Genomic DNA, 5,250 nt, shown 5'->3' with positions numbered 1-5,250 from the left:
GCCACTGGGAAGAGGAAATCAAGTAAAGTGGGTGATAGGCAAGTGCAGAGCTGGGTCCAGTTTGTTTGTTTGTTAATATTTATTTGTCTGCTCCAGGTCTTGGTTGTAGCACACAGGATCTTTAGTGGTGGCACGTGGGATCTAGTTCCCTGACCAGGGATCAAGCCTAGGCCCCCTGCATTGGGAGTACAAACTCTTAGTCATTGGACCACCAGGGAAGTCTCTGCATCCTGTTTTTACTTAAAATTTTGAAATTGTGTTCATCATGAAAATGTTGTCATTTACTTTTGATTTGTTCAAATATTGCCTTATGCAAATCACAACCACATTGAGATATAACCACATCTCCTAGAATGGGTGGATAAAACACATATATATGTATAAAATATATATTTATATATATTTTAAAGGACAATAACAATTATTAGCAAAGATGTGGAAAAACTAGAATCCTTGTACATTGCAATTGGGAATGTAAAATGGTACAGCCCCTGTAGAAAATAGTTTGGCGATTCCTCCAAAATTAAACATAAGCTTACCCTCTGATTCAGCAATTCCATTTCTGGGTATACACCCAAGGGAAATAAAATAATACCTTTATATGGTGGCTCATGCATAGTCGGGTCTGACTCTTTGCCACCCTGTGGACTGTAGCCCTCTGTCCAGGGGATTTACAAGGCAAAATACTGGAGTGGGTTGCCAGTCCCTTCTAGGGGATGTTCCCAACCCAGGGATCGAACTCAGGTCTCTTGCATTGCAGGCATATTCTTTACCACTGAGCCACCCGGGAAGCCCTAATCTTATGTGTATTTTACCACAATTTTAAAATTGTACTAATTGCGTTAAAATAGTAAGTCTCTTGTTGACTGAGATTTGGTGCCCTCTTAAGTTTTATGCTTGAAGAAAATGTCTCCCTACACATCCTCCACCAGCCCTACCAGAATTAAACAAAAAAGTCACAACACAGCCCCATTGAGAAGGTGACATTTAAGTCAAGATTGGAAGGAGACAAAGGAATTAGCCAAAGTGGGATGCGGGGATGAGCTTTTCAGATAGGGCAAACAGTCAGTGTAAAGGCCCTGGGCAGGACCGTGCCTGGCATGTTGGAGGAACACTGAGGAGGAGGAGGAGGCCCTTGTGTCTGGAGCAGAGTGAGCAAGGACGAGAGAGGGAGGAGGGCAGGGCAGGGAGGGGATTGGGCAGGTCAAGTGGGGCCTTGTGGGCTGGAGAGAGGTCTTGGCTTTTATCCCGAGGGAGGTGGGAGCCCTGGAGGGCTGTGAGCAGAGGAGGGGCGGGACCTGAGTCAAGTTTTTAAAGCCCGTCTGCTCTGCAAGGGAAAGGACTTTCGTCCTCCTTAATCACTGCTGTAAACTTCCACTCACAACCATGCTAGGCACACAGGAGGTGTGATCAATGTTGACCGAGGGAATGAATGAATAACAGCTCCATTTGGGGAGGGGGGACTAGGGCACAGAGCAGTAAAGTTATACTGTCCCAGGGTCACCTAGCCAGGTTCCTGCAGCCAGGGTCTCAAGCCTAGGCCGGACAGCTGAGGCCCCTGCTCCACCAGGCCTATCACAGGGAGGTCCCCCGTGCCTGCCCAGCGGCCACCTGTTTCCTCCCCCGCCTCTGATTAATGGCCCCGCAGCCCCATCCATCAAAGGCCAGCCAGCGCCTGGCTCTGCCCTGAGGCCTCGGGGCCCAGTGCTCATTTGTAAGCAGGCCGAGAGGCTGGTCTCAGGCTGTTGGATACACGAGACAGATCCCCGCCCCATCTTGGCCCCAGATGTGGCCAGAGAACCCGAGGGAGAGGAAAGGGAAAGGACGGGGATGGGTAGGAGCTTAGGGGTATGGATGACAGCTACTCTGACAGTAAGGTCTTCAAAAGCCCCAGTTTCCTCCCCCCTCCCCAAATTAATTATATGATGAAGACTGTTCCCTTCTGCCCTGTCTTTCCCCCACCCACTGGCATACTGTCCTTTTTTTTTTTTTTTAACTATTTATTTATTTGGCTGCGCAGGGTCTTAGCTGTGGCACAAGGGATCTAGTCGCTGATCAGGGATGGAAACTGGGGCCCCTGCATTGGGAACGTAAAGTCTTATCCATTGAGCCACCAAGGAAGTCCCCCTGCTTCTTCTTGACATTTAGAGACCAGCATCTGACCATCAAGTTAGGAAATCCACATTTTCTTCACTCATCTTTTGACTTTGAAAATATTTCAGGCCTACAGAAGTTGTAAGACGATGACAATGAACCCCCATAGTTGCTTTCTCTAGGTCAAGACTCACTACTAGATTGAACCTGGGCCCTCTGGATTGGAAATATGGAATCTTAGCCTTTGGACCACCAGGGAAGTCCCTAGCATTCTGTTCTTTCTACCCCCAAAGCTCCTCCAGACAGCGGGCCTGGGCCAGCCTGGGCCTCTCCTGAACCTTAGTTTAGGTATTCCCTCTGGTCTCCTGGCTTCCTAACTTGCCTATATCCATTCCCACTACCAGCAAGCATCTTCTGCCACCAGCCGTGGTGGTCTCTCTCTGCTGCTTTATGTCAGTGCTCCTCAGCTGGGGGCGATTTTGCCCCAGGGATTTGGGGCTGGCGGTTCCTGGCACTGAATAGGTGGGGGCCAGGGATGCTGCTCCGCACCCCACAGTGCCCAGGACAGCCAACCCCAGAGAATGATCCAGGCCAGAATGTTAAGAGTGGTAACTGACAAACCCTGCTCTCAAGTCTTCCACAGCTCCCAAGTGCCCTCCAGGTACTACCACAACTCCTCAGATCAGAACTCAGGGTCCTTCATCATCTAGAGTCCTGGCCCTCTCCAGTTAGTCTCCCTACCATGCTTCGCCTTTATGCCCCACCTAAAAAACCTTTTCATACTGTCCATGAGGTTCTTCTGAGTGCCAAAGATACTTTCGAATTGTATTGTTGGAGAAGACTCTTGAGAGTCCCTTGGACAGCAAGATCAAACCAGTCAATCCTAAAGGAAATCAATCCTGAACACTCATTGGAAGACTGATGCCGAAGCTGAAGCTCCAATATTTTGGCCACCTGATGCGAAGAGCTGACTCAGTGGAAGAGACCCTGATGCTGCGAAAGATTGAGGGCAGGAGGAGAAGAGGGTGACAGAAGTTGAGATGATTGGATGGTATCACCAATTCAATGGACATGAGTTTGAGCAAACTGCAGGAGATAGTGGAGGACAGGGAAGCCTGGCATGCTGTAGTCCATGGGGCCATGAAGAGTCTGACATGACTTAGCAACTGAACAATGAACAGAGGGTCAGGATCACATAGACATCAAGGGCCCAGGGACCTGGGTTGACCTCCTGGCACTGCCACCCACCATCTATGTGATTTTGCCCAAGTCTCTTAACCTCTTGGTGCCTTCATTTCTTCACTCTTAAAATGGGTATAATGGCAGGGTTAAAATGCTAAAACAGAGACTGGTAAAAACTTAAAACAGGTGGGTTGGTTTATTCACAGTCTGGGTTGCAATTCTGGGCTTCTCTACATGCTGAAAGGCCCAGCCCTTACCCCACTGTCCTGAGGTGTCTGACCAGCTCCAAGTCTGGTCTGCTAAAATGGTCACCAAACACCTGAGTACAGGGAACTGCCTGCCTGGATGCAGGTGGTCTCCCAGGAGAAAGGGCATCTGGTCCCCACAGAGGGTGGGGAGGACTGGCAGCAAGGCTGGTTTCTTGGCCCTGTGACTCAGGCAGCCCTACAGGACTCTGCCTTCAAAGGAAGGCCTAGGGTTTCCCTGGTGGTTCAGTGGTTAAGAATCTGCCTTGTAATACAGGGGACTAGGGTTCAATCCCTGGTTGGGGAACTAAGCTCCTACATGCCTCGGGGCACCCACATGACCAGCCCAACGAATGCAGCCAAATAAACCTTTAAAAAAACAACAACAACAACAACAAAGGAAAGGACTTGTACTTAGTTTGATGCTATGTTGTCACCATCCTGAAATTCCTGATCTTTTCTGAATCAGAGGCCCTCCGTGTTCATTTTGTTCAGAGCCATGAAAACTCTGTAGCCCATTCCCATCTAGGATTCCAATACAATTTGTGGGGTACACATATTCCAGGACGAGGACGGTTAGGAACAGAAAACTTTCTATAATTTTTTTTTTTTTTTTTGTCCATGCCACTCACTTCCCCAACCATGCCACTTGGTTCCTCAACCAAAGCAGTGGAAGCAATGAGTCCTAACCACTGGACTGCCAGGGTTACTAGTCCAGGAACAGTAAACTTACTAAAAATTTGCGACTTTCCTCTTCCAGCAACGGAATTAAGGAAATCCCACATTTTACTAATTCATCTCTGGTCCCATTGAATCCTACCTTATTTAATATATTGATATTTTTTCATGGTGAATTTTTTGGCATTAATTTTTATTTAAAAAAATATGGTGTTATGGGCTTTCACTGACGTGGCCCAGGTTCAATCCCTGGTCAGACAACTGAGATCCCACAAGCTCCATGGTATAGCCAGGGAAAAACCAAAAAGAACTAAACTAAAAATGGTTGGTGATGCACAGGGAAGCCTGGCGTGCTGCAGTCCATGGGGTTGCAAAGAGTCGGACATGGCTGAGTGACTGAATTGAATTGAAAACTAAGGAAAGAAATTAAAAATATGATGCTGGGAAAGATTGAAGGCAGGAGAAGGGGACAACAGAGGATGAGATAGTTGGATGGCATCAACGAGTCGATGGACATGAGTTTGAACAAATTCTGGGAGCTGGTGATGAACAGGAAAGCCTGGTGTGCTGCAGTCCATGGGGTTGCAAAGAATTGGACACAACTGAGCAACTGAACTGAAAAAATATGGTGTTAAAGTGCTCTTTTATCTTCAAGTGCTTTGGGGGCAGAAGAGTCTTCAGTTTTGCTTATTCATCTCCACCTAGTCCTAACCCCTCATCTGCCCAGGAAAGGTGACAAGGGTCCTAACTCCATTTTACAGATGGGAAAACTCAAGGCCCAAAGAAGTCAAACTCATCCAGGAGGTAGGTGCACAGTTGATGATGCTGGTGATGATGATTATTAAAAGCCTGTGTATTTTAGCACTTGCACTGGGTTCACCATGCATTATTTCAATAGCTTCTTCCAGGTCTGAGTCAGGCCGGGCCCCTCCTATGCCCACAGCCCTCCAGGGCTCCCAGCACTCTTCAGAGTAAAAGCCCACGTCGTCCCCAGCGCCCCCCAGGCCCTGCAGCATCCGTCCCTCCCTATCACCAGCTACAGAAGCTGCGG

The sequence above is a fragment of the Oryx dammah genome, unplaced genomic scaffold, assembly GCF_014754425.2.
Source record: "Oryx dammah isolate SB20612 unplaced genomic scaffold, SCBI_Odam_1.1 HiC_scaffold_5, whole genome shotgun sequence".
Classification (NCBI taxonomy): domain Eukaryota; kingdom Metazoa; phylum Chordata; class Mammalia; order Artiodactyla; family Bovidae; genus Oryx; species Oryx dammah.
This window is presented reverse-complemented; position numbering follows the sequence as displayed.